We start from the raw sequence: 18879 nt of genomic DNA, 5'->3' as shown, positions 1-18879 counted from the left end.
AGCTTCTTAAGGAATGTTTTTCCAACAGTCTTAAAGGTGTTCTCACATATGCTGAGCACTTGTTGGATGCTTTTCCTTCACTCTGCGGTCCAACTCATCTCAAACGATCTCAGTTGGGTTGAGGTAGGGTGATTGTGGAGGCCAGGTCATCTGATGCAGCATTCTATCACTCTCCTTCTTGGTCAAATAGCCTTTACACACGCTGGAGGTGTGTTGGGTCATTGTCTGTTGAAAAACAAATTGTCTCACTAACCTCAACTTAGATGGGATGGCGTATCGCTGCAGAATGCTGTGGTAGCCATGCTGGTTGTGTGCCTTGAATTCTAAATCAACCAATCAATCAATCATCGACAGTGTCACCAGCAAAGCAAGCCGACACACCATCACACCTCCTCCTTCATGCTTCAAGTTGGGAACCACACATGCGGAGATCATCCGTTCACTTACTCTGCATCACAAAGCAAATTTGGACTCATCAGACCAAAGGACAGATTTCCACCGGTCTAATGTCCATTTCTCATGTTTCTTGGCCCAAGCATGTCTCTTCTTATTGGTGTCCTTTAGTAGTGGTTTCTTTATAGCAATTCAACCATGAAGGCCTGATTCACACAGTCTCCTCTGAACAGTTGATGTTGAGATCGTTTACTGAGTGTTGTTTACTTGAACTCCGTGAAGCATTTATTTGGGCTGCAATCTGAAGTGCAGTTAACTCTAATGAACTTATCCTCTGCAGCGGAGGTAACTCTGGGTCTTTCCTGTGGCGGTCCTCGGGAGAGCCAGTTGCATCGTAGCGCTTGATGGATTTTGCGACGGCACTTGAAGAAACGTTCATAGTTCTTGAAATTGTACTTATTGACTGACCGTCGTGTCTTAAAGTAATGATGGACTGTCTTTCTCTTTGCTTTTGCTTATTTGAGCTGTTATTGCCATAATATGGACATGGTCTTTTACCAAATAGGGCTAACTTCTGTATACCACCCCTATCATGTCACAACACAACTGATTGTCTCATAACACATTAAGAAGGAAAGAAAATCCCCAAATAAACCTTTTATTTTATTTTTATGTAACCTTTATTTAACAAGGCTTTTAGCAAGGCCTGATACACCTGATAATTTAAATGCATTCCAGGTGACTACATCATGAACTGGTTGAGACAATGCAAAGAGTGGGCAAAACTGTCATCAAGGCAAAGGGTGGATACTTTGAAGATTCTCAAATATATCATATATTTGATTAACACTTTTTTGGTTACTACATGATTGCATGCGTTATTTCATAGTTTTGATGTCTTCACTATTATTCTACAATGTAGAAAATAGTAAAAATTCTTATTTTCAATGACGGCCTGGGAACAGTGGGTTAACTGCCTGTTCAGGGGCAGAACGACAGATTTGTACCTTGTCAGCTCGGGGGTTTGAACTCGCAACCTTCAAGTTAATAGTCCAACACTCTAACCACTAGGCTACCCTGCCACCCTTTTACTGAGGAGAGTCTTCCGTCTGGCCACTCTACCATAAAGGCCTGATTGGTGGAGTGATGCAGAGATGGTTGTCCTTCAGGAAGGTTCTCTCATATCCACAGAGGAACTCTGGAGCTCTGTCAGAGTGACCATCAGGTTCTTGGTCACCTTCCTGACCAAGGCCCTTCTCCTCCATTTGCTCAGTTTGGCCGGGCGGCCAGCTCTAGGAATAGTCTTGGTGGTTCCAAACTTCTTCCATTTAAGAATTATGGAGGCCACTATGTTCTTGGAGCTTCAATGCTGCAGAAATGTTTTGGTACCCTTCCCCAGATTTGTGCCTCAACACAATCCTGTCTCGGAGCTCTATGGACAATTCCTTCGACCTCATGGCTTGGTTTTTGCTCTGTCATGCACCGTCAACTGTGGGACCTTATATAGACAGGTGTGTGCCTTTCCAAATCAAGTCCAATCAATTGAATTTACCATAGGTGCACCCCAATCAAGTTGTAAAAACATCAAGGATGATCAATGGAAACAGGATGCACCTGAGGCCAATTTTTGAATCTCATAGCAAAAAGTCTGAATACTTATGTAAATAAGGTATATGTTTTTTATGTTTAATACAATTGCAAAAATGTCTAAAAACCCGTTTTCACTTCGTCATTATGGAGTATTGTGTGTAGATTGATGAGAAAAAAATGAAACTATAATAATTTTATCAATTTTAGAATTAGGCTGTAAGGTAACATGTGGAAAAAGTAAATGGGTCTGAATACTTTGAATGCACTGCAGTTACCAGTGTCTTCCACAAGGACAGACAGTAGGACACTAATAGCTTGCCACTGTCACGTTGAAGAGTCAAAGCAGAAAATGCCTCATTTACCCCCTCAATTCCTAAACATGGGCCAGAGGCTTGCCAGCACTACACTGCAGCCCAGCACCAAATGCCTGCCTGGGCTGGCCACAATAATACCACACAAAGCGCCACCACCAGCAGAAGCAGCAGTCTGTAGTGAATGTGTAGTGAATGAGGCAACACAAAGAGCCAGACCAGGGGATGGACTGTCACACAACACCCCAGGGACCACACAATGCCACAGCTGTGCCATCACAGATCGGCCCACCACTGTTCCCTCACCCAGAGAGTGGCGCTTTGAGAGAGACATGGCTGGAAAAGAATCACACATTCCTGAAGAGGCTAGGATGAAGCCCATGAAGTGGTGTCCCGGCCTGGTCTGGTGTGACAGAGGGTTCCAGCTGGCCTTGGCTCAGTAACACTGACACCCCAGGGCTTAGCTGTGGCCAGGACAGGACAGTGGGCTGAACACTGAGGATCTTTAGATAATATGAGAGTGTTTGTGGCTTAGTGCTCTGTTGTATCACATTTGGAAAACAGACACGCAACCCTGTTTTTGAGCCAAGCTAGGAAAAAATAGGGGTAACAAAACTGTCATATAAAGCATACCAAATCAAATACATTTTATTTGTCACATACACATGGTTAGCAGATGTTAATGCGAGTGTAGCGAAATGCTTGTGCTTCTAGTTCCGACAATGCAGTAATAACCAACGAGTAATCTAACCTAACAATTCCACAACTACTACCTTATACACACACACACACGTGTAATGGGATAAAGTACAATACACATGTATAGTAGCTCATGAACATGATTGTATGGCTGCTACATACAGGACAAGTCAAATTTTTGGAAACACCTACTCATTCCAGGGTTTCTTTATTTTTATTATTTTCGACATTGTAGAATAATAGTGAAGACATCGAAACTATGAAATAACAAATATGGAACCATGTAGTAACCAAAAAAAGTGTTAAAACAAATCAAATATATTTTAGATCCTTCAAAGTATTCCCCTCTGCCTTGGCCTTCTTGGCATTCTCTCATCCAGCTTCATGAGGAATGCTTTCCCAACAGTCTTGAAGGCGTTCCCACATATGCTGAGCACTTGTTGGCTGACTTTCCTTGACTCTGTGGTCCAACTCATCCCAAACCATCTCAATTGGGTTGAGGTTGGGTGATTGTGGAGGCCAGGTCACCTGATGCAGCACCATCACTCTTTCTTGGTCAAAGTCCTTACACATGCTGAAGGTGTGTTGGGTCATTGTCCTGTTGAAAACCAAATGATAGTCCCACTAAGCGCAAACCAGATGGGATGGCATATTGCTGCAGAATGCTGTGGTAGCCATGCTGGTTAAGTGTGCCTTGAATTCTACATAAATCACTGACAGTGTCACCAGCAAAGCACCCCCAAACTGCCTCCATGCTTCACGATGGGAACGACACATGCGAAGATCATCCGTTCACCTACTCTGCGTCTCACAAAGACACAATGGTTGGAAGCAAAAATCTCACATTTGGACTCATCAGACCAAAGGACGGATTTCCACTAATCAAATTTTCTTGGCCCAAGCAAGTCTCTTCTTCTTATTGGTGTCCTTTAGTGGTGGTTTCTTTCCAGCAATTTGACCGTGAAGTCCTGATTCACACAGTCTCATCTGAACAGTTGCTGTTGAGATGTGTGTTCCTTGATCTCTGTAGTATTTATTTGGGCTGCAATCTAAGGCTGGTAACTCTAATGAACTTATCCTCTGCAGCAGAGGTAACTCTGGATCTTCCTTTCCTGTGGCAGTCCTCATGAGAGCCAGTTTGGTTGAAGACACGGATGTCGATTAAGGCAGCCCCCCACACCTTTCTGATTCAGAGGGTTGTGTTGGGTTAAATGCGGAAGACACATTTCAGTTTAAGGCCTTCAGTTGTACAACTGACGAGGTCTCAACCCCTTTCCCTTTCATCAAAGTATTTGATGGTTTTTGCGACTGCACTTGAAGAAACGTTCAAAGTTCTTGACAATATCCGGATTGACCGGATTTAAAGTAATGACGGACTGTCGTTTCTCTTTGTTTATTTGAGCTGTTATTGCCATAATAGGGCTGTCTTCTATATACCACCACTACTTTGTCACAACACAACTGATTGGATCAAACGCATTGAGGAAAGAAATTCCACAAATTAACTTTTAACAAGGCACACCTGTTAATTGAAAACCATATATAAAATATATTTTGATTTGTTTAACATTTGTTTGGTTACTACATGATTACATTGGTGTAATTTCATAGTGTTGATGTCTTCACTGCTTTCTACAATGTAGAAAAAAAGTACAAATAAAGAAATACCCTAGAATGAGTAGGTGTCCAAACTTTTGACTGGTACTGTATATAATTATTAAAATATAATAAATGTATTCATAATGCCTAGTACAGTGCCTTGCGAAAGTATTCGGCCCCCTTGAACTTTGCGACCTTTTGCCACATTTCAGGCTTCAAACATAAAGATATAAAACTGTATTTTTTTGTGAAGAATCAACAACAAGTGGGACACAATCATGAAGTGGAACGACATTTATTGGATATTTCAAACTTTTTTAACAAATCAAAAACTGAAAAATTAGGCGTGCAAAATTATTCAGCCCCTTTACTTTCAGTGCAGCAAACTCTCTCCAGAAGTTCAGTGAGGATCTCTGAATGATCCAATGTTGACCTAAATGACTAATGAATAAAAATACAATCCACCTGTGTGTAATCAAGTCTCCGTATAAATGCACCTGCACTGTGATAGTCTCAGATGTCCGTTAAAAGCGCAGAGAGCATCATGAAGAACAAGGAACACACCAGGCAGGTCCGAGATACTGTTGTGAAGAAGTTTAAAGCCGGATTTGGATACAAAAAGATTTCCCAAGCTTTAAACATCCCAAGGAGCACTGTGCAAGCGATAATATTGAAATGGAAGGAGTATCTACCAAGACCTGGCCGTCCCTCTAAACTTTCAGCTCATACAAGGAGAAGACTGATCAGAGATGCAGCCAAGAGGCTCATGATCACTCTGGATGAACTGCAGATATCTAAAGCTGAGGTGGGAGACTCTGTCCATAGGACAACAATCAGTCGTATATTGCACAAATCTGGCCTTTATGGAAGAGTGGCAAGAAGAAAGCCATTTCTTAAAGATATCCATAAAAAGTGTTGTTTAAAGTTTGCCACAAGCCACCTGGGAGACACACCAAACATGTGGAAGAAGGTGCTCTGGTCAGATGAAACCAAAATGTAACTTTTTGGCAACAATGCAAAACGTTATGTTTGGCGTAAAAGCAACACAGCTCATCACCCTGACCACACCATCCCCACTGTCAAACATGGTGGTGGCAGCATCATGGTTTGGGCCTGCTTTTCTTCAGCAGGGACAGGGAAGATGGTTAAAATTGATGGGAAGATGGATGGAGCCAAATACAGGACCATTCTGGAAGAAAACCTGATGGAGTCTGCAAAAGACCTGAGACTGGGACGGAGATTTGTCTTCCAACAAGACAATGATCCAAAACATAAAGCAAAATTTACAATGTAATAGTTCAAAAATAAACATATCCAGGTGTTAGAATGGCCAAGTCAAAGTCCAGACTTGAATCCAATCGAGAATCTGTGGAAAGAACTGAAAACTGCTGTTCACAAATGCTCTCCATCCAACCTCACTGAGCTTGAGCTGTTTTACAAGGAGGAATGGGGAAAAAATTTAGTCTCTCGATGTGCAAAACTGATAGAGACATACCCCAAGCGACTTACAGCTGTAATTGCAGCAAAAGGTGACGCTACAAAGTATTAACTTAAGGGGGCTGAATAATTTTGCACGCCCAATTTTTCAGTTTTTGATTTGTTAAAAAAGTTTGAAATATCCAATAAATGTCGTTCCACTTCATGATTGTGTCCCACTTGTTGTTGATTATTCACAAAAAAATACAGTTTTATATCTTTATGTTTGAAGCCTGAAATGTGGCAAAAGGTCGCAAAGTTCAAGGGGGCCGAATACTTTCGCAAGGCACTGTATGTGCCTTCCAACAGCTAGTAAACTAACCTTCCTCAATGTGCAACCATTGCTGTTTAAACTCTCCAATCAGTCAGAGGCAGCCACAGCAGCAAAGAGAGGAGAAGAGCAGAGAGGTAAAAAAGGACCTGAGAGGGGAATGAGGCTCAGACACCCCTCCTCCAGGAGAGTACCCGCCCGATCGCGCGTGCAAAATTAATCACCACAATCCTGCTCAAACAATGCAGCCTATGATATGACAATTTGGCCCAGAATGCCATCTTAATCTCCAGACCAACACACAAAAATTACATAAAACAGAAAAAAACAAATTACAGAAATCCTATGTTTATGCAATTCATAGAAAGCCATTTTTATACAGCTGCTGCTGCTATTTTAACAAAGTCATTAGGCAGCCACCACTGATATATAAATGTTGCTCTACAGATTCCATTAACTAATTCTGGAAGAATTGTAATTGCCGAGTCTGATCCATCTCCTAGCCTGGTGCCTTATTAAGACTGCCTGTGGTGGGTGAGGGATGTAATATTGACGTCCGAGGCCGACACAATCTCGGGCCCACGGGCGAAAGGAATATTAAAACTGGTACTTTGTTATGCTGTCTATCTACCCCACTCTACCCCCCTCCTACCCCATCCCACTGCCAGTAATGAGGAAATAACATCTTCATTAAACATCTGTTCAACTGCATTACAGAATGAGTCCTGGGGGGAACCATTGGTCATGCTGAGGATGGGGGTGAGAGGAGCAGGAGGCCTCATGTCTTAGGAGACAGTAGGATATCATACAGACAGGGCAAAGGTCCAAACATAGGTTATCAAACAATACAACTACCCTCTTCAATTATGGTTGAGAGAAGCTATGGCTCTGAACACTGAGCGCCTTGAACACTGAGAGCCTGACCACAACAGATGTGAAAGGGAGGGTCTGATGTGAAAGGGGGGGGTAGCGGATGGGGATAGAGGGGGATGTTCAGCTGTTAACCCCTATAAAACTCCGGACAAAAACACACATAAGCACCCAAAAAGACACATACACAGACTGATTCAGTGATGACCCCCCCACACACGTCCCCCCAGCAGCCCCAGCCCTGTGGAAAAACAACCCATCTGAGGGAGCAGCAACGAGGAAGGGGGTGCACCATCAGGACCATGTGGTGGAGGCCCGTTTAAGGGGTCTGGCACACCGCCCGCCCCTGCCAGTCCACTGAGTTATCAGCTGGTCCACAGAGGCCTGCTCTTGGCAGTTGAGTGTCTCGCAGGTGTACCTTTGGGACAAGGAAGGGGTATGGGGCCCATTTGGTGAGCCTCACGAATCCTGTTGTTTTGTAATCTTAATCTTACACAACGTGTCAAAAGTGCTGATTGTTGGATGTTAGTGGTTGTAACAGACAATGTTGTTGTTGTTTTAGCGCTCCTCTGGTTGTGTCTGTGTGCTCTGTCTCTCTCTGAAGTGAGAGAGATTCCTCTCAGGTAGCACAGTTTCAGAGGAGCTTTAGCAGATCAACTGTGAAATGAGGGAGCACCAAATACTGAGCTCTCTGGCTTGTCATCTAGGACTGACAGGGCCACATATTATTCCTATGAAGTTTCAAGTGCAATCGATACTAATTATTATCATTATGGCCACCATCTTCAAAGGCCTATCAAGTCCTGGTGTGAAAACATAACGAGATGTGCAATTTGGCCATCAAACCATGTGATCAAGCCAAGTGTGCTGTAATTGACAAATCAAAGGGAAGCTAAGTGCTACATTTTAAACTTACGCAACTGGCAGTTTAGGGAGAAATGGCTTCCAAGCCTATCAACTTACATTCCACCACATTAAACACGGCAATCTGTCCAACTAATTTAAATTGATACATCAAAGGCTTGCTATGTTGGCAATATTCCAGACAAATTTCAAGGTCTTGCAATTTACTGTTCGTGAGAAACTAACATTTCAAGTCTAAAAAAATAAAAGTGCATAACATGTAATAACTTCAATGCAATAGGTCTGCAGACAATTGATACTAAGTCCCTATGCATTTAAAACTGGGACTATTCCTCTGGTGCACCCACTTCCATAACCACTCTCAATATTCTGCTGGGGTACAAACAAAACTTACGCAAATTGGATACAAACCAGGGGAAATGCCAATCACAGCCATATTATAGGTATTACTAGAATTCCACTTATAGAGCTTAACCTAAATGTCCATGAGAGGGCTAGGCAGGTAGGAAGTACAGACTGGTCAGGTTTGGCATATAGTCTGAAGGACCGGTCTGGCCGGAGGGACCCCCACAGGGGCGTAGCATGCCATCTCTGCCACCTTACCGGGCACGGGCAAAGCACCCAAGGCCCCCAGACAACCATTCCGGAAACCATCTACCCCCTTGCCCCTCAAACCCTACCAGTACCACACCAAGTCTGCCAGCTGAACTCCAGCCACAGGCTAAACCCAAACCAAGCCCCAAACAGATAATGACTAAAACCTTTTATGCCTATTTTTCAAATTGAAAAGCTAGATTATACATACTTAAGAGCTTACAGAGTGTGGGTTGGTGCTCTGGCTGAAGTCCTCAGTGCCCATCAGCCCAGTGGGGGGGGGGGGTGGGGGGGTCTACATAATGACTTTTCACTTAGTCTAACTATAATCCAAAATTGGATCTAAATCCTTAGAGATTACAAACAGAGCTGCACTTTGCATGTGCTGTGGTCCAAATATCTTCAGACAGCATGCATAGCTGCTGGCTCCAGAAATCACAGTATGGAAGTGGCTAGCCAGAGCTTAGTGAAATAGTGCTATTGATCGTTTATGAAACAAATTCCAAAATGGAGTTGAGTCCATATCAGAGAGACAGAGACTCAGAGATCCACAGAGCCCAAACCACAGCAGGTCCAGAGCAGTGAGTAGGAAAGGAAAGGGAGAGGCAGGGCAGGGGCTAAGGCTGCAGTCAGTCCTGCTCCAGCAGGACTAACCTTATACCCTGACCCCTCCAGCAAACCTGCCACCTAGCCCACCACCGGCCAAGCACACAGTGTGACACTCACAGCCCTGTATCACCTGCCTTCTCTGGCCCAAAACAGCTTGCTGATAGGTAGTGTATCTGTGCTAAAACAGTTTTTAACATATGCCACAACTAATTTGTGGGAACGGTAAATCAAACACAGCGTATAATATATATTTAATATAGCACTGCATGCATAAATGGGCCTTGTAAAATGTCAAACTATGTCAAAGGGAAAACATTCTAACAGTAAACTGCCACCAATGGTGCACAGCGCACACAAGTAGGAAACTACCTCAATCAGAAAACGGTTATGCAAGGTATGCCAGCCGACAGTGTGAGATAAACGCACACAAAGAGTGAGAGTGGAAAAGATTTTCATGATGGGGTCAGCAGGCAGGCTGAGCTGTAGGAGGACCACCACAGGCGGGTTGGCATGGGAATGTGCAGAGACACAGTAACATAACACATTCTGAGCTCATGATTGAGGGAGGGAGGGACAGCGAGGGAGGAGTGGTGATCCTGTCCGTCTTAGACCCAGGTGGGCAGAAGGGGAGAGATTAGAAATCATGCCATGTCAGGATTGGGAGCATGCTGGGTGATGAGAGGGGGGGGTCAGGCACTTGGAGGGGGCGTGACTGTGTCACACACAAACACACACACACAGTGACAATGGGAGGGCAATGGGTAAACAGGCTGGGTGTGTTTGTGGGTGAGGAGTGTGGTGGGACTCTGTTCTGAATACAGAACAGGGGATCAGAAACACTACTAGCTGAAAGAGACAACCCACAAATATCACCAACCCCTTCTCTAAGCAGCAAGATGCAAACGTCAGTTGGAAAATGTTCAGGGATTACAGAATTATGCTATGAAGAACTGGTCTTTGGGAGTTGAAATGTTGTGATAAAATCCCATTTGTTGGCTCATTTAGTAATTGTTCAGGTTAGTTATTAGGCCAACCTAAATTATCTACATTATCCATTAAAATCATGGTTTGTTTTTTATTTCCATGTTTTTTACACCGGAGGGTGATTTTCTTTTAAAGGAGCATTATAAAACATTTCCAAATGCAAAGTCTGATTTTTTTAAGCAACCAAAAGGCTGTCATTGGCAGTGCTATTGTAACCTGTAATGTGGCATCTGACAAAAGGTCTGGACCTTAATGGCACACACAGGTGGTGTACTTGCATAACTGCAAGGGTTGCCGGTTTAAACCCTGGTCTGCTGGCTGTTGCCCTCTAATATCTCAAATAAAAGTTGAACTAACTATTAGTTAGTATGTGTAGAATTGACCATTGATAGTCAAAAGTAATTGTCTGCAGTTTTCAGAAGGTGATGGCTCAAGTAAAAAGAAAGAAAACTGTTTTAAGTCATTCACTTCTGAAAGTCATATAACTCAGCCATAGAGACTAAACAAAAATACCTCCATTTACACTAGAGGTGTGTCTTTCTTGTGCCTTTTACAGCTTGTTTCTAGCCTACAGCATTGCAGTTATGCGTCCTATACATTTATATAATCAAAGCCCCCTCCCCTAGAGCTGTGCACGGCAGAGTTGTTGACAAAGATCCAACACATGGCAGAGTTGCTAGTTTGGCACACATTTGGATAAAAATTTGAAGAAGACAAGTGAAGGAGCGTACTGGAATTTATTATGGATGCTAGAAACTGGTGAGTTTTTCTGATGCTAAAAAGCATGCATTTGCACACTGCAGTGGTGTACAGCTAAGGCACTGTTTACATGTGGAGTTAGCTAGCAATTCTCAGTTTGAGTTGTGTCCTTTCTGACAGTGAAATGTGTCAGGCAGACCAGCTAGCTATGTTTTGTGGAAAAATGTAAAACTGGAATTTGGACGTGAGCTAAACTCTGTGTTGAGGTCAGCTGTTGTTGTCTGGCTCGAGCTAGCTAGCTAGCTAATGGCTGAAGGAATTTGTGTAAAAACCTTAAATAACCAAATATAGCTAGCTACCTTTCTTTGCCTTTCTAGCTAATTAGCTTTCAGCTGTCTGGTGTTAGCTAGCTACAGAGCCTAGCTGCTGCACTCACTAACATTAGCTAGATAGCTACCTAGCTAATCAAATGATCTGTTTGCATTTATTGATAAACCTCAGCTTAAAAACCACCATATAGCTAGCTATCTACAGTAGCCCAGGTTTGTTATCATACACTTCTTATGATTGGCAGCCTGGTGAAGCAGCACCTGTGAGTTTCCGAGCAACCGAGTTGCTTGACCTGGTGTTAGAACTCTTGAGCTTTGGCTGAAAAAGATATGAGCTTTGTCAGAAATGCTACAAAAAAGGTAGCACATAGCTGGTTTTCTATTGTCAGGTGAGAGCGATAAATGATCAATTTAAATCAAAACTGTTGCCCCTACAAACATATTCAGTCTGAAAGGTGGTATGTCTAATGGTCACTTTGTGGATGCTGTAGTCTCCTTCTTATCTAAGGCCTAGATATTGCACTAAGATGGGGCAAAGAATTGCCTTACTCCTAATGCTAACGACCCTGTTAAAAATCCGGTATGTGGTTCTCGGTAACGGCCTGACAACTCATGACGAGAGGAGGGAGTTTATTGTGTACTTCCAAACAAGGTGATTTGCGAATTTTCATCGACATTGGCATCATAATGGCTTAGATATGATGACAGGAGATTTGAATGTAACATTGACCTTCAAGCCAATTGTTGTCGCGGCGGTCCATTAACAGACGTGTAACTGCAGAGTTACAGCACTATTGGATGCAGCAGACTAATCATGTTGACTATAATGAGTAGATGAGAAGGACCAGGAGTTTTCACTGACTAGGTGGCCTGACCAGGAGAACTCCTGACCTTGGCGTTAAGTTGTAGTCCTACCTGCAGACAGTGAAGCAGAGGGCCCTGATGGCCACGGCAGGCTGCTCAGTAAGTTGACACTGTGGGCCGGAGACATGGAGAGGCTGGGCAGCAGGGACAGAGCAAGGCGGGCCAGCAGGCTGAAGACTGGGTAGTGGGTAGCCCAGGGGGTGAGCCACCTGCCCCGACCAACACAGAGAGAGGACACGTCAGTAACCAGGGGAGGGATTATGAAGAGAGAGACCGGAGAAAGCCAGCTATCCATCCCAGACTGAGAACATCTGGGTATAGGTAGATGTTTTTCCTGGTCAATGGAGGAAATACTCTTTGCCCTGGATATCAGGCTAAAGAGTTTGAGGAGTGCAAAATGAAGTGTGGTGGAAGAATACAGCGAGGGAAGGAGAGGGGGCATGGGGCTGAGGCAGGATGAAAGGGAGAGAGGGTAGAAGGGAAATGAAAGCCTGTAATTTTAATGAGCCCCACTGCCACCAGCGCTGTACGTGAGCTGCATCTTTGTCTGCAGTGAGTGTGTGACCCTGGAGGAGCGGTGGTAGAGGTGAAGGAATGGATGGAGTGGCAGGCCTGGCCTAGAGAGCCATAGTGTTACTGTGTGACCTGACCGCTGACTGACTCCGCAATGAGAGGGCCTCCCAACCCTCTTTCTTCTTCCTCTCTACAAAACCCATTCCTCCTCCTCTTCCTCCCCTCATCACTTCCCAAGGACAAGGCACCTCTCTGGAGTCCGTGATGCAGCACGTAGTGCTCGCCAGCCCTGGACCCAAACTACCTCGGTGCCGCAGCCACTCCCGCCCTGGGGATCCCAGAAATCACTGCAATTAGCCGCTAAGTCTCCTCCAGGCCGATAAGGGCTCAGTCATTAAACACAGACTCATTCCCTGGCACTGATAAGGCTGGGCCAGCCGGAGAGCAGGGGCAGCCCTTCAAATGGAGCCGCCACTGAGAGGTGAGAGTGTGATTACCCCACCAATCATCACAGACACTGCCGAGGCTCAATGACCCCTGGCCAGGTCCACGACAACCAGGCAGGTCTGAGGAGAGACTGGAGGAGCTTTTAAAGCTAGGGAGGTAAATGAATGGTCAAAGGGAAAGAGACAAGGAGAGGATGAGTGGGTGGCAAAAAGGAAGAGTGAAAGGGGAGGAGCCCGAGAGCGAGCAACGAGAGAGAGAGAGAGAGAGAAAAGTGGACAGACTGCAAAGAAAGAGAAAATAAGGGAAGACTAAGGGAAATAAGGGAAAAATCCCAGTTTGGTAAACAGACGGTTGTATCAGACAGGCAGGCAGGTGAACATGAGGTGGAGGTAGGAAAGAGGGGATGTTGGAGCAGATTTAGACGGACAGGCTCATAGTTAAAGAATGAAAGGACAACGGAGGGGCACCAAAGCCACGGGAAGCTGTGAGCAGAGAGAGCTCCAGAGCTCTGGGGATTGGAGGGAAGGGCCGGCGGCCCTCCGAACCCTGGGGAGACCTGAGACAGACGGGAAGGCCACACGGACTGCGGCACTAACGACAGGATTACTGGCATAGTGACACTGACACAGCCTCCCTAAAAGGATCACAGCGGCGTAATAAACTTTATTAAATAATACAACTTATTATAACTGTTAACCCGATTTAGTTCATTCTTCGCGGCTTACACACACATACACACACAAAAAGAGGGGTGGATATAATAAGCCTTATACCCTACATAAGGCAAAGCCTACAAAAGCCATCGCCTTACCATTGACTTTAATTGGATTTAAAAAACGGGATGCAAATTATAGCATTCTCCACTTCTAACTTGGTAAAATAAGAAAAGAATGGGAAAAAATGTGGACTGAAAGTAAATTAATCTGCTTTCTGCCCATGCTTAATTAAACTCCCTTAATGCTTATAAGAGTTAATGAGTGAATTGATTAAACAATAAGGCTAATTCTTACCCCCAGCTCACAAGCAGCGGTGATCAGCTCTCCTGTGGAAGTGAATAGGGGAGGAAATGAATGTAAACCCAATCATTATTATTAAGAGACGAGTCTGCTCCAAAGTTTTTCCCAAATCAAATACTTGCACTGGGGTTTTGCATTAATTTGCCTGGATCAAAACCTGCAAATCTTCCCAGTGTGACATTTCCTAAGCGGCACGCTCATTCTCTTCATCTCTTGCTTCTCCCCTCACTCACTCACACACACACACACACACACACACACACACACACACACTACTCCCTTCTCCGCCACACACACTTACACGCACTATAACACTCCCTCCCCAATGCCCCGCCACACAGGCATACAAGTAGGCTGATCTGAGAGTATTGCTCCCAGTCCTCCCCATGCACCAGGTCCCTTCTCTTCCTCTATTCCTTTCTCTTTCTCTCTGTTCCCACACTCCCAGTCTCTCCTTTGATCCAGAGAGGACACAGAAACAGAGACAATATTGGTGACAATGAAAGCATGATGAGGTAAGCTTAAGGACACAAGCTGGTTGCAAAGTTTCTAACTGTCTCTACCTCTGTGTGGGGTGCAGTGGAAACTGCATACAACACAACGCTATTTAAGGATGCCTCAGATCATTTGGGACACAAACCCACGTGCCAGAATACACCCAAAGCGCGTTCACTTAAACAGATTTTTCACCCAATGTTTGCATCTCCCACTCATGAAAATTGAAATTCTATTCAGATTAAATTGATAAATGTGTGAGTCTTACATAGCACCCTCTGCTGGTGCACACACACACACACACACACACACACACACACACACACACTGCATTCGGGAAAGCATTCAGACCTCTTGAAAAAAATATTATTGTTATTAGAATATCATCAATCTACACACAATATTCCATAATGACAATGCAAAAACAGGTTTTTACATTAAAAAAAACTTATGTAAATAAAGTATCTTTTTTATTTGCAATAAGTATTCAGACCCTTTGCTTATGACACTCGAAACTGAACCCAGGTGCATCCTGTTTCCATTGATCATATTTGAGATGTTTCTATAACTTGATTGAGTCGATCTGTGGTAAATGCAATTGATTGGACATATATATAAGGTCCCACAGCTGACAGTGCATGTCAGAGAAAAAAACCAAGCCACGAGATCAAAGGAATTGTCCGTAGAGCTCTGAGACAGGATTATGTCGAAGGCACAGATCTGGGGAAGGGTACACAAATATTTCTGCAGCATTGAAGGTCCCCAAGAACACAGTGGCCTCGATCATTCTTAAATGGAAGAAGTTTGGAACTACTCTTCCTAGAGCTGGCCGCCCGGCCAAACTGAGAAATCGAAGGAGAAAGGCCTTGGTCAGGGAGGTGACCAACCCGATGATCATTCGGGTGGAGCTCCAGAGTTCCTCTGTGGAGCTGGGAAAACCTTCCAGAAGGACAACCATCTCTGCAGCACTCCACCGATCAGGCCTTTATGGTAGAATGACCAGACAGAAGCCACTCATTGGTAAAAGGCACGACAGCCCACTTGGAGTTCGCCATAAGGCACCTAAAGGACTCTCAGATCATGAGAAACAAGACTCTCTGACGAAACCAAGATTGAACTCTTTGGCCTGAATGCCAAGTGCCACGTCTGGAGAAAACCTGGCACCATCCCAACGGTGAAGCATGGTGGTGGCAGCATCATGCTGTGGAAATGTTTTTCAGCAGCAATGACTGGGAGACTCGTCAGGATCGAGGGAAAGATGAAAGGAGCAAAGTACAGAGAGATCCTTGATGACTGGGGTGAAGGTTCACCTTCCAACAGGACAATGACCCTAAGCACACAGCCAAGACAATGCAGGAGTGGCTTCTCTGAATGTTCTTGAGAGCCCAGTCAGAGGCTGGACTTGAACCCGATCAAGCATCTCTGGAGAGACCTGAAAATAGCTGTGCAGCGATGCTCCCCATCCAACCCGACAGAGCTTGAAAGGATCTGCAGAGAAGAATGGGAGAAATAGCACAAAAACAGGTGTGCCAAGCTTGTAGTGTCATACCCAAGAAGACTCTAGGCTGCAATCACTACCAAAGTACTGAGTAAAGGGTCTGAATACTTATGTAAATGTGATATTTCCGGGTTTTATTTTTTTATACATTTAAACCTGTTTTTGCCTTGTCATTATGGGGTATTGTGCTTAGATTGGTGAGGGGCAATAACTATTTAATCCATTTTAGAATAAGACTGTAATGCAACAAAATGTAGAAAAAGTCAAGGGGTCTGAATACTTTCCGAATGCACTGTATCTATTCATATTATGTTTTATTTTATTTTTTTTGGGGGGGGGCTGGCATAAAGTCAAATTTTCCTATATTTAAACATGAGAATTGTCATTTTTGCATTACGGTTTTGCATGAAATATAACTTGACCAAGGCATTACTGTGGATAAGATTCTTTCCAAATATTGTTGAAAATGTTTATATGTAATTGTATTGATGGTATTGAATGTGGTCAATTTGCAATAAAAACCAGTAGGCTATATAGTTGTAAATAGTCAGTTATATGCTATATTTACCATAAATGATTGAATTGCAAGTACTGGGGTTTTGATGCAATACCAAAATTACAGAACATTGCAGTATAATTTCATTTGCATTTAACCTCTGTGATACACTGCATCATCACATTTGAGTTTCTGGAGCATGAAGTCTTATCAGTTTAATAGGCCGTGAAACCACAACCCTATTCAACTGCACAGCTCAAATATTTCCATTGGTCCATTTCACCTGGCATGAGAACTTCCTGCCCAAATGTTTCATCACTCTCTCATCCTCCATCAATTTCACACAAAACGACATATTCCATATTATACACTTTTACACACCAACATCAAATTCTAACAAATATAAGGGCAGAACATCAGAGTGGCAGATGCACAGAGAGTCACTGCTACGGCCCCATTACTAAAATGGGAAAATATATCAGTCGACAGGGTAGCAGCATGGACGCCAAGAGTCTTTGTGATAGCAGAGCATGGGCACCCACACCAGTCTTCCCATAATCCCGGTCATTTCCACACTCCACATTCCTAGACAACAGCATTCCTGCGGGGCTGCGCTCAAGCCTCTCTGGGGCGCATCACACCTAAAGAGATTAGGACACGGAGACCTGGAGAATTGGGAAGGGTGTCCAGCTGGCACTATCAGAGCGGGCATCCTGCACCATCCCTAAATGCTGTGGAGAAGGGGCTGGACATTTTTTCTAAGGCCCGGGCCGCTCGGCAGCAGCACGACCAGCAGGGCTAATCAGGGTTTTTCTCATGCACTCACCCCTGCCCCCCATATCTGGCCCAGGCTTTTCAAAATGGTTCCATCTTGCAAAATGCAGTTTCAATGTACTTCCCCTTTGCAAAATGTATTCCAGGACTACACAAACCTACTGAGCAAAGCATTCATGTCCCCAAGTCCACTTTCACTGTCTCTGAACCTACAGGTATGTTCTTTCTGAGCACAGTCTGGAGCCTACTTACACTGGGCATGAAATCATAATCAAAAGAGGATTTAGTATTGACATTTGTTACCATGCATCAAGAGTACCAGTAACAACATATAATATATACATATATATACAGTCTACCTACACTAAATAACCATTGATTTCTCTCTGTAACAGTGCATATAATTAGGCATTTTAGTAGCTACTCTACATCGAGTTTAAATGTTAAACTTCTGAACGTAAGACAACACACAACCATTTTCTTAGAGAGAAATGTTTGGATCTTGCAGTTTCTCTAAGGAAATAGACCCTCACTATGTTATTAACAATGCAAATGGTGGAAGAGAGGAGGCTTTTGACACTAAAGCCTGACAAAAATACTGTGGTAGAATAATAGATGTCACAGTCCCCCATCCATGATCATCTATGCGTCAGTAATCCTGACACTGAAGTAATTCCCTGTCTCAGCCAGCAGGCAAGCAGAGAGACACCTCTGCTTACGGAATACATTACTGAACAACTTTAGACACAGCTCCTTGTCGCTTCATTGTCATAATTAGAATGAAAAATATACTTTATCACCAAATTAATATGCACTGCCAACCTTCACTTTATGCTAAAATAATCCCCTCTGATAGGAACGTTTTTAAAGTAAGCACCTAAAGAGACAGAGGGAGCCCAAGAGACCATAAATAGCAGATTTGGTAAAAGTAGTAAATCGCATTGAATTTCACTTGCTCATTTGATCAAGTAGGCCTATAAAAACGGCATAGATGTTTACAGTATGTTTGCATGGACGCATGAAAAACATTCAGCACCATGGACAGTATAGCACCAAAGGACTTGATCGCCAATTCAGCACCACGACCACTGAACAGCGCTGCACGAAGGCAGCTCATTTCAAGAGAAGATTCAACGCACTGGGATGTCACCACCAAAAAGGTGTACACTTAATATAATAGAAAACTTTCTGGCTGTATCAGAGTAGCCTATATAGATACGTGGAGAACATTTGAATGCAAAGAGTAGGGAACTCACATTAGCTACTGTACAATACTTCTGCAGGCACACCGAAAACATTGATGCAAAAGTTATTCGCTCACACACCATGAACACATATTATCCCTTTGATGTCCATGGCGTTATCCTTAACCATGGCAGTACTAATGTACCTGTAGAATTTGTCGGATCACGAGTAGATTATAGGTCACCACCAGTCACTGATAAGGAAGGCAAAACGGATCATCAAGAAGGACAATAACCACCCGAG

At 43.8% G+C, this 18879-nt stretch overlaps 1 pseudogene; it reads right to left on the bottom strand.

Annotated features, from left to right (window-relative positions):
• Positions 1-17456, bottom strand: part of LOC135527180 (protein O-mannosyl-transferase TMEM260-like) — a 31372-nt pseudogene extending 13916 nt beyond the window's left edge.
• Positions 17457-18879: the final 1423 nt, after the last annotated feature.

Source organism: Oncorhynchus masou, chromosome 32, assembly GCF_036934945.1.
Source record: "Oncorhynchus masou masou isolate Uvic2021 chromosome 32, UVic_Omas_1.1, whole genome shotgun sequence".
NCBI lineage: Eukaryota > Metazoa > Chordata > Actinopteri > Salmoniformes > Salmonidae > Oncorhynchus > Oncorhynchus masou.
The sequence above is the reverse complement of the archived record's forward strand: the minus strand, read 5'-3'. Positions and strand labels throughout refer to the sequence as shown.